Consider the following 11998-nt stretch of genomic DNA (forward strand, 5'->3'; position numbering starts at 1 on the left):
GAAGGGGGCAGAAGTCTCATTTATAATAATGGATTCATATATTTCTCCTTGAAGTTCTATCAGTTTCACCTCATAGATTTGGACACTGTTGTTAGGTGCATACACATTTAGGATTGTCACGCTTTGAATAATTGATTTTTTTAAAACCCACATTTGTTCCTAAAAAAATTTTTTTTTCTGAAGTCTGCTTTGTTTGAAATAAATATAACTTATTGTAAGTCATTTTTGATTAATGTTAGCATGATATACCTTCTTTTATCTCTTTTCTTTCATTCCATCTGTATCTCGATAATTAAAGTGATTGCTTTTAGACAACACCCGGTTAAGTCTTTTTTATTTTTTAATCCACTGTGACAGTTTGTCTTTATTTGGTATACGTAGACCATTTTTTTTTGTTTGTTTCTTTCTCTTCTCTAGTTTTAATTGAGTGTTGTACTAACTTGCTTGGACTACCATAATAAAATACCACAAACTGGGTGGCTTAAGCAACAGATTTGTTTTCTCACAGTTCTAGAGGCTAGAAATGTCAAGATCAAGATATGGGTAGGGTTGGTTTAGTCTCTCCTTTTTAAAGAAGAGGGCTCTCTCCTTTTTAAAACCACTTTTTGCTGTGTTCTCATGTTCTTTCTTCTGTGCACATGCATCCCTGGTGTCTTTGTCTGTGTCCAAATTCTTTTTTCTTATAAGGACACCATTCATATTGGAAGAGAGCCTATCCTAACAGTGTCATTTTAAGTTATTCATCTCTTTAAAGGCCCTTTCTCCAAATGCAGTCACATTCTGAGTTACTGTGGTGTAGACTTCAGCATATAAATTTGGGCGATGGTGCATAATTCAGCCTATTGCGAGCATATTATGTTTAATTTTCTCCCCTACTTAGATATAAATTGTTCTTTTAAAACAAGTTAATAGTTGCTCTGGAGTTCAAAATATATTTTTTTAAGTAATCTAAATTTACCTACAAAAGCACTATACTGCTTCACTTGAGTGCAGGTGACTTCTAACAAAGCACTCCCGATTCTTCCCTCCCATCCATTATGACAATCACATCATTTATGTCACTTGTCCATATGCTATCATAACCTAACACAATTGTTATTATTATTACCTTAAATAAACCTTTGTATTTTAGGTAAATTACCAACAGACAAAATAGACTTTATTTTACTTTCATTTCATTTACTTTTATTTCTTCTCTAATATTATTCCTTTCTTAATATAAATAAAGTTTCTGATTTATATAACTTCTTCTTTAAAACATATTTTATCACTGATTGCAGGGAACATCTACTGGTGAAGCGTAATTCAGCTTTTATTTCTCTGAGAAAGTATTTCTCCTTCAGTGTTAAAGAAAAATCCTGTTGTAAATAGGATTCTAGGTCAGTAGTGTTTTTCAGTACTTTTAATATTTCACTCTACTTTCTTCTTGCCTGTATACTTTCTGATGAGAAATATACTATAATTCTTATCTTTGTTCATCTATAGGTAATCTTCTGTTTTTGTAACATACTTTTTGCTACAACACTAAGGCACTATCCAAAAAACGTTGTACTTATTAAAATTTAAAAGTTCTATGTGAAAGACATGGTTTAGAGAAACAAAAGTTAAGCCATAAAATGGGAGAAAATATTTGAAAAGCACACAGTTAATACTTACATCCACGATATATGAAGAACTTTTATTACTCAATGATGCAGAAGAGCACAATTAGAAAAATGTGTAAAAATATCTGAACATATTACCAAAGAAGATATACAAATAGAAAATAAGCCTATAAAAAGATACCCAACATCATTTATAGAGACTCACAAATCAAAGCAATGTGACATACTAATAAAATGGCTAATACTGAACAAACGGATAATACCAATTTCTGGTGAGAATTCAGAGTGACAGAAATCTTTATCCATTGATTGTGGTAGTTCTAAATAGTAAAGCCATTTTGAAAGACATTAGAAGTTTCTTACAAAACTAAAATTAATTGCTTTCCTATATATTTAACCATTTAAAAATGTATGTGCACACGAAAACCTTCACATGAATGTCATTTTCAGCTTTATTCATAGTTACCCCAAATTGGAGCAATCAATAAGCCCTTCAGTAAGTAGATGGATAAGAACATCTGTGGTATATCTGTACAATAGAATATTATTCCTTAATAAATACAAATGAGCTTTTAAGCTACAGGAGACATAGATGCATCTTAAATGTATATTTATAAATAAAATAAACCAATCTGACATGACTATATACTGTTTGATCCCATTTATATGGGCATTCTGATAATGGCAAAACTACAGAGATGGTGAACACGTTAGCGGTTGACAGTGGAAATAGGTAAGGGTTAAATATGTGACGCACAGAACCTTTAGGGTAATAAAATTATTCTGAATGATACTGTAATAGTCAATAAGTGACACTCTATTTGTTAAAACTTATAGAAGTTTAGAGCATAGTGAACCTTAATGTATGTAAATTTAAAAAAATAATAAATTCAGATTTGGGGTATCCCTGTTTGTCATGAAGAAGGGGACAGCAATCTATTTTAAATGCTGAGCCACACTGAAGAGGGTGGGGACAGGGATGCTACACTAGATAACTTTAGAAATGAGTGAGGGTTTTTTGTTTTTTTTTTTTTTTTTTTTTTTTTTTTTTTTTTATCTAGCTGATAAAGCGATTTCCTATGACATATTGGTTCTGATACTGCTATTTCCATATACGGGACACGTGTACTGAAGTTGAACAAGTAAGACATGAATGGCAGATGGTGGGAGTCAGGTTTCTCACTGTTGGATGCGGAGTTTGCAGATAAGGAAAGAGAGGAGGCTAGCATGATGAAATAGAGTTGGCGGTATCAGAGGGAAACCATGTTTAATCTAATAAAGATACAGATGGTTATATATCGAAATATTGTACACGTGTGCACGCACACAGGGAAGTACATGCACATACATTTCCTTGTTCTGTCACCTGAAAGGGCCTGGATGCCACAGCACTGCAGTAGCAACAAACACACCTAGAGCCCAGCACTTCATTTCTGATATCAGTCTTCAATGAGAGGGAGCAGGACCCTTTGGGAAAATGACTGGTTTTAGGACTAAAGCAGAAAATACACACGATGAGCTTGGAGTATCTTATACTGCCACAAAGCAGGATAATACCCAACAACAACAAAAACCCCACTACGTTGATGTGGGTATGTCAAAGGGAAACAAAAGGCAACTGCAAGAGCCCCCGTGCCAAAGCTGGATCAATCTGAGCATCAAAGTGAATAAAGCAGTATTAAATCATAACTTAAAATTTAAAGTAAATATCCATGAGTCCAAACTGATATAAATGCTTGAGTAATTAAATGGGGGGAAATAAAGAAATCTCATGTGCAAAAGAATTCCAAAAAACGTATATAGCTATTTTGCCCTCAAATTAGATAATATGAGTTCTCTATGAAGTATAGTCTCCTGGGTCAGAGAATTGGGTCAAGTGTTAGGTACAGAAGCAAACTCAAATGAGAAGCTTCCTAAGGATTCCCACATAAGGAAAGTTTTAGCCTCTAGCTTAGCAGAGGAAACCTCCAGGGAACACTGAGAGTTCTCAGCTCTTAACTCCCCATAGGAACTAGTTCTAAGATGAAAGTTAAAGCATTCTAAATTTAAGAAAGTGTTTTGCTGGTAAATGCTTCACAAGTGGCTCCTCAAGGGAAAACAGTGCATATAAATTTTACTAATATCAAGACTATGTGAAACTAAGTTTACAAATAAAACTAAAATATGTAACACTCTTGTAATTTCACATAGCCAATGGAGATACATATAACAGTGTCATAGAAGAGTGCCTGGGTGACTCAGTTGGTTAAGCCTTGGACTTTGGCTCAGGTCATAATCTCACGGTTCTTGAGTTCAAGCTCTGCATCAGGCTCTGTGCTGACAGCTCAGAGTCTGGAGTCTGCTTCAGATTCTGTGTCTCCCTCTCTCTCTGCCCCTCCACCATTCGCACTCTCTCTCAAAAATAAGTAAACATTTAAAAAATAAAAAGTACCGTAGAACACTTTTGTTGATTCTTTGCAATAATCTTCTATCCACAGCTGGCCTGTGGTTGCATATGATGAGTAAGTTTAGTTCTGACATGAATGTTTGTTGATATTTGTGTTTACATAAGCAAAAATGACAAGAGTAAAACAACAACGGCATATGTTGGAACTTCCCTCATTTGCTACTGCAGTGAGTGCTTAGTTTAGTTGGAATTATACTGGAAATATACTTCTTGGGTGTTCTTTTTTTTTGGCTATTCACAAAGTAATAACTGCAAACAACATAAATTTTTTTATGTTTTTATTTATATTTGAGAGAGAAAGAGAGAGTCTGGTAGAGGGGCAGAGAGAGGGAGACAGAATCTGAAGTGAGTTCTGTGCTGACAGTAGAGAGCTCAATGAGATGAAGGGCTCAAACTCACAAACCAAACCATGAGATCATGACCCATACCCAAGTCAGACGCTTAACTGAGTCACCCAGGTGCCCTTAAACAACATATTTTTAAGTTTAGCTTACGCTCGTTAATATATTTCATCATTTCCTGGTCTGAACAACAAAACGTTAAACTGAATTTTAAAATTTATGACATTTGCTTATTTCCATGGTTTAAATACTTCTACCATGGCCAAAGAGACATCCTTCATGCAGAACTGGGAAAACATGAGTAGTAACACAGCATCATACAACATTTAAACCATTCTTGTAAAATAGGTGTAATCTCGAGAACATAGATAGTAATAAAATATATTAAAAATACAGAAGTGAGGAGTTTTGAGTATTTAATATCTTAATGTAATTTATTTAACTATAGGTTTACATGATTGGATTTCTAATGATTGTGTTATAACTACCACCTTTCAAATTGCCTGAAAAAAATATAACAATTCACTTTTTTAAGCTGGCTCTAGTACCCCACCGGATCCATCAAACAAATGTGTAAGACTATTGGATTTGTGTGTGTGTGTGTGTGTGTGTGTGTGTGTGTGTGTGAGAGTGAGTTTAGATCAATATTTTATTTTGTTTGTTCTATATTTTATTTTATTATTTTATTTTATTTATTTTGTTTTATTTTTATTTTTTCCAGAATCCAAGTAAACATTTCCTAAGCATTCTGCTTAAAGTTCTCAATGGAAAAATGAGCCTTCTCTTCATGTCTAATTTTATCGTCTTTTTCTGCCTCTAGCCTTATATAATAAATCAGTAAAGAGTGATTGTTCAAATTTCCTCAGCCTTAAATTAACAATTTGAACTCACCAAACTAGTTCTGGACCTTCTTGGACCAGTCTTTAACTTGGTATTGATAAAATGTTGCTTCTATTTATTTGCCTTTTGTTTAATAAAATTAATACAACATAAAATTAACCATTAAACATTTTTAAAATAAATTTATTTACTTATTTTGAGAGAGACAGAGACAGCATGACTGGGGAAGGGCCCACGAGAGAAGGAGAATGAGAGAATCCCAAGCAGGCTCCATGCTGTCAGTGCAGAGCCCAACGTGGGGCTGCAACTCATGAAACCTTGAGATCACTACTTGAGCAGAAACCAAGAGTCAGACGCTTAACCAACTGACCAACCATTAAGCATTTTAAAGTACATGATTCAGAGTCGTTGGCGTGCATTCACTATGTTTGCAACCACCACTTTTATATCGTTCCAGGATATTTTTCTCACCCCGCAAAGAAACCCCATACCAATTAAGCAGATTTATTATTCCTCCTTCCTTCCCCTACCCCTGCACCCCTCCCAGCCATTAGCAAACACTAATCAGCTTTCTATCTCTATCAATTTACCTACTCAGAATACTTAATATAAATGAAACTATACAATATGTGAACTTTTAGGTCTGATTTCCTTCACTGACTTTAATGTTTTCAAAGTTCATTGACATTGCAGCATGTATCTGTACTTCTTTCTATTATATGGCTCAAGAATATTCCATCGTATGGATTTACAACATTTTTTCCACCCATTCATCTGTCAATGATATTTGGGTTGTTTCCACTTTTTGGCTATTGCAAATAGTGCTGTTATAAACATTTGTGTATAAGTATTTATTTTAACATTTGTTTTCAATTCCTTGAATGGAAACTTAGGAGTGGAATTATTGGGTCATATGGTAATTATATGTTTAACTTAAGAAAAAAAATGCCAAATTGCTGTCCACAATGGCTGTACTATTTTACATACTCAAAAACAATGTACAAAAGTTACAGTTTCTCCACATCCTGACCAATATTTATGTTCCTTTAAAAAAATTATAGCCATCCTTGACATTGGTATCTCACTGAGGTTTTGATTTGCTTTTCCTTAATGACTAAGCTGTGAACATCTTTCATGTGCTTATTGGCAATTTGTAGATCTTCTTTGGGGTATTGTCTATTCAAGTCATTTACCCACATGGGACATTTTTTTTTGTTATTGAGTTGTAAGACTTCTTTATATGGTTTGGATATTAGACCTTTATTAGATTAATGATTTGCTAACATTTTCTCCCACTCATTGGGTTGTCTTTTCACTGTCTTTAGTGTCATTTGAAAAGCAGTTTTGTTTTCAATAATCATTTCATTGTCTTGTTTTTATTTCTCTTTTCCTGCTTGTGATTTTGGTCTCATATAAGAACACTTTACTAAATTCTAGATCATAAAGGTATACTTGTGTATTTTCTTCTAAAGATTGTATAGTTTTAGCTCTCATAGTTATGTCTTGGATCCATTTTAAAATAATTTTGGTATGTGATATGAGGTAGGGGTCAGACTTCATTCTTTTGCTAGCTTTGGATTTACCTTGCCTTTCTCTTTATAGTTCCTTAAACTGTACAGTTAGGCTATTGATTTGAAATCCTTTTCTATTTTTTTTCCAGTATAAATGTTTATAGCTTTACATCCCCAAATGAACACTGCTTTCACTGTATCCCAAAATTTTGTGTGCTGTATTTTTTTTTATTGGTCTTAATGAATTTTCTTATCTCCCTTGTGATTTCTCCTTTGACCCGTTAGTTAAGATTGAGTCTCAAGTGTAACCTAAGCTTATTCCAAGTGTTATTCTTTGCCCCAGTCTGCTGTAACCAATATGTGTTTCATTAAACGCTTCTGGCAAAAGCCACTGGGGAAGTCATCCCTGTCCTGGAAGTGCTTCAAGTCAGGTGAAACAAATGTTTTGTACTGGTCATTGAGAAAGGTGCCAGATGAATGGAGACTCATAAACACATTTCTTTGAGAATAAAGTCCAAATTGCTTTTTCTAGTTCTACCAATTTGCATGACAAGTGCAGCTACTGATTTTTAAATTTTTGAGGAATCTGAATTCTGATTCCCATGGTGGCTACACCAATTTACATCCCCACCAAGGGTGCTCAAGTGTTGCCTTCTCTCCACATCTTTGCCAGTACTTGTTATCTTTTGTCTTTTGGATGAGAACCATTCTAACAGGTGTGAGATGATACCTCATTGTGTTTTTGGCTTACATTCCCCTGATGATTAAGTAATGTTGAATACTTTTTCATGCATCTGTTGGCCATTTGTATGTCTTTTTTGGAAAAAAATGTATATTCAGGTCCTCTACCCATTTTGTAATCATAGTGGTTTGTTTGCTATTTGGTTGTAGGAGTTCCTTACATACTTGGATATTAACATCTTATTAGATACATGATTTGCAAGTATTATCTCCCACTCCATATGTTGCCTTTCATCTTATTAGTTGCATTGGGGAGAGATGGATGAGATTCCCTACTCCACCATTTTTAGTGATGTCACTCTTAAAATACTACTTTGATAGCAGTACTCCACCCTGAATCTAATTTCTCAGTTTCCTTGCATTTCCATTTGTTTCCTCTCTCTCTGTTCCTCTCCTTCAGTGAAGGACCTGACAGCAGAGAAGAACACATTATTTTAGTCTGTTTACAGAGCAACTAGTCAAAAGTCAAAATGCAAAACAGTTGGGAAAGGAATCTTTGATAGCTATATTTATATCCTGAAGAATATGACCTAGACACAAATAAATGGACAGGATAAACTAGATGCAAGGATACAGCCAGAGAGAGAAAGTAAATTACTTCTAAAATTATTCAAACCCAGAAATGTAACTTCAGTCTTCTCTCTTGCAAATGGCAATATAAGATAGTTAATTTTTTGAAGCAAACAAATCACCTTAATTGAACACAGTTTTCATTTTAAAACAAGTTGTAGAGCTTAAGGCTGAAGTCCTCCAGAGAAAATAGCCTTATGATTTATATCAGCACTGCTCGAACTCATAGCAATTTGTGAGGTTGCATATGAATAATGCAGGGTGAGAACAGCACAGGAGGAAACCATTGAAAGAAAGTAAATGAAGTCCCTTTTAAAATGGAATATATAGGAAACTATTTAATTTGAATTATTCACCAACACTTGTGATATTACAGGAATAACCATAGATCAGTGAATACTTCAATTTTTAAGACAGGGTCATGCTGTTCCTTTTATATATTAAAAGAAAAATCTCAGAGACCAAAAAATGGTAAGTGAATGAGAAGTGCATTACAGCCTATGAATATGCATGAATGTGCTAGAGTTTACCTGAAAATAAGGGAAGAATGGCCTCTTGAACTCTGTGACACACACCTATAGCTGTTGACTCAAGATCCACAGAGGCAGTTTCTGCCAGCGTAAGGGACTGTTCAATGATCAGCAGATAATGCACTTTTTACATATGTTTTAACTATTTTGACTCTAATGAAGAGCTGTATGTTTTGGAGAGATTCCAAATACCTGAGTAGGATCTTAGTTCCTTTACATATGGGGTAAGGATGAATGTTGTTTCTTTTTTCTTTTACATGATCCAAAATGCCGTAGTGTAGAGTAGTTTAATATATAATTATTTCAAGGGAGTAAAAAGAGAAAGTAAAAGGGTAGATCGTTTAACAATGTGATAATAACTACACAGTTAAAATAACATAATGCATTTGATATTTACTCCATTATAATCAAATAAAAAACCTTACCAAATTTCATATCAATTAACCCTATTTAATGTTGCATATTATTTTTAGCCTTAGAAGTTCCTTAGTAATATACTATATGTATTGACACTGTTTTAGAATCACAGAGTTGAAAAGTCACCTGATCTATAGAAGTTTAAAATCAATAGTCTTTTAAATTTAATACTATAAGAATTCTAAATGATCTGGGAAAACAGCCAGCTGACCAATATTAAAGTAAATGATGAGGCTTAGTATTTGTATGGAATGTCTCTAACTAGAACTCAAAGAACCATGGCTAAAATGATTTAATTCAAAGAGATGCTAGACCATGTTTTGTAAGGAGGTATGGAAACAGCGTAAAACCATCTAGTTTATCCAAATATTTCTGTAAATCAATAGCTGCTGAGAGGCCATAATGTTGCAGGGCTGGAAAAATACAACTGTGAAAAAATTAATATCCTTTTGAGCAATATCATGGATAAGAACATGAATGTGTATAATGCAAGTTAAATGATAGAGAGAAATGAGAAACATTCAAATCATTCACTAGCTAGTGCCTTTATATTCAGGCCAAGCCGATATTTGATTTCAGATTCTGGTGAACACTACTGATCAATAAAAATAAACGAAGTTCTTTCACTTTGAATGTACAAGTCTGGTCTGTTAGGATAAACTAATTTGATTTGGCTGCTTTTAGCATCAACTTTAATTTCAGGCATGCCCTGTAATTGGCTAACGTTTTGTTAGCATTCTGTATGAGAACTTCTTCCTCATGTTCATATTTTAAGATCTCTGTGTATGCTGGGGTACACTCTACCAATTCACTAGAAACTGTATTTTCTTTACGGGGACCTGGACATTTGGAGGTGGCAAGGGATAGGAATGGGCAGTGGGGAGAATTTATAGAGGACTAATCCAAAAGGTTATATTTTAGAGCTTCCCCATGCTTTCAAATGACCTGAGAGGATTCTGGATTCTCTTCGACCTAGTTACAAAGACATTCTCAAATGTTATAAAAGTTCTTTAATCACCCATTTTTTTTCCAAAAGTAACTTCAGTGTTCTGATAATTTCCATTAACATGCATGCCTTTCGTCTTTCTTTGTCCCATAATAACTCTTGAATAGGTCACCTACGAGTTATGGAGAAGGTTACAGAGAAGTGATATTTTTACTTAATTCCCATCAGCTTGATATTATCATTAAAACAAAGCTCTGGCTAGGTCAATTGGCTTTAGTGTAGCTGTTTAGCCTGGCAATTCCCCATCAGTTCTGTTTCCTATTATGTCAAAGTGAAAGAAGCTGTGTTTAATGATAAGAAACTAATCCACATCTATCTATCTATCTATCTATCTATCTATCTATCTATCCATCCACACACACACACACACACACACACACACACACAACTTATTTAGACATAAATTAATATGGATATTTATGTATAACAGACTTAGGCATAGAACAAAAGAGGCTTTTAAATAGGTAAGATTCTTCATATATGGTAGGATATATAATGAAAGCATAATCTTTAGTATATATAGTGTGCAGAAGACATCTTTGTTGTTGTATTAGAAAGTGAGAGAGCATGAATGGGGAAGAGGGGCAAAAAGAGAGAGAGAATATCAAGCAGGATCCATGCTGAGCCCACTGGGGCTTGATCTCATGACCCTGGGAGCCTGACCTGAGCTAAAATCAAGAGTCGGAAGCTCAACCAACTGAGCCATCCAGACACCCCTGGAGAAGACATATTTGTATACAAAATACTATTTATTATAGTTGCAATTAAGTTTATAAAATAATCATGAAATAATAGAGAATTTGTGATATCTGGATATGCTATAAAAATTAAGAGCTCAATATATTCTGGTTTCTCTTCAAACTGATTACATCTTTAACCTTTTACTAAAAATTTCCATTGAGAGGAACAATTCTATGTCTTAAATCAATTATTTGAGGCTTCGTTTTACTAGGGCCAAATAAATAAATAAATAAATAGCCCAGGCACTAGAAGCTGATTGTCTGGATTCAAATTCCAACTCCGCAACCTATTAGCTGTATGATACTGTGAAAATCACTAAATATCTGTAAAATATGGTAATCATTATACTTAACCTTGGGGTCATTACTGAGATGAAATAAAATAACCAGAGGTCATCACTGTGCCTAGAACATCATAAGTGCTCAAGAAATGGTAGAATGTCAGCATTAGCTTCTATTTCTGGTATTGAAAATAAACAATAATATTTTCAATTTTCAACAAGAATACTGATTTCCTAAATACTCTATTGAAAATTTTTGAAAAGTTCTGCCTACATTGTAATCAACTTGCTTTATTTTATTGATTGCAATCATGCTTTATGCATCAGTCAATTATGGCTCAATAGCTACATGGCAGAACACCTCCAAACTGAGTGACTTAAAATAGCTGTCATTTGTTCTCTTTCATACATCTGCAGTTCACCTGTGCATCTGGTCATCTTGGCTAGACTTACGTGGGGGCCTTGCTTAACCTGGGGGGCAACTGGCCTTGGCTCCTCCCTCTGCGTTAGCCTCAGGTCTGCTCTGTGGGAGGACATTTTGAGCCCCAAGTTGAAGGGGAAAGTTTTCCCAGGGCCAGGACAGAGTCACAAGGGCCCCACTGCACAAACATAGTTTGAACATTAATTTGAATTACATTTGTTAGTATCCCCTGGCTAATGCCAGCCATGTGGCCAAACCAACATAACAGGGCAAGGAAGCGCACTTCTATGAAGGTGAGAAGAATAATGGTATATTTAAACAGTGTTCTAATCTGCTGTACTCTCTTAATTTGAAAACTATATAATGGATCAATTAAAATGTGAACACTTAGAAAATATGTGTTTATAGCTATTAATATTCTAATATTAACCTTTAGTTTTTAAATAATTGTTATCTCATAAATGTTCCCTAAGTTTTTAATAATCAGGATTTCAGAAATGTTCACATCAGTCCTTCCAGGCAAATGAGATAAAATTGTGTATGTTTCCCC

The 11998-nt window shown here is 34.3% G+C and overlaps 1 non-coding gene across 1 annotated transcript; it reads left to right on the forward strand.

The window, feature by feature from the left end:
- The first annotated feature begins 10846 nt into the window (after positions 1 to 10846).
- LOC122218730 lies at positions 10847 to 10962 on the forward strand. The gene has a single exon (XR_006202063.1). It is a non-coding gene; the product is annotated as a U5 spliceosomal RNA (small nuclear RNA).
- The last annotated feature ends 1036 nt before the right edge of the window (positions 10963 to 11998 follow it).

Source organism: Panthera leo, chromosome B1 (genome assembly GCF_018350215.1).
Source record: "Panthera leo isolate Ple1 chromosome B1, P.leo_Ple1_pat1.1, whole genome shotgun sequence".
Taxonomy (NCBI): Eukaryota; Metazoa; Chordata; class Mammalia; order Carnivora; family Felidae; genus Panthera; species Panthera leo.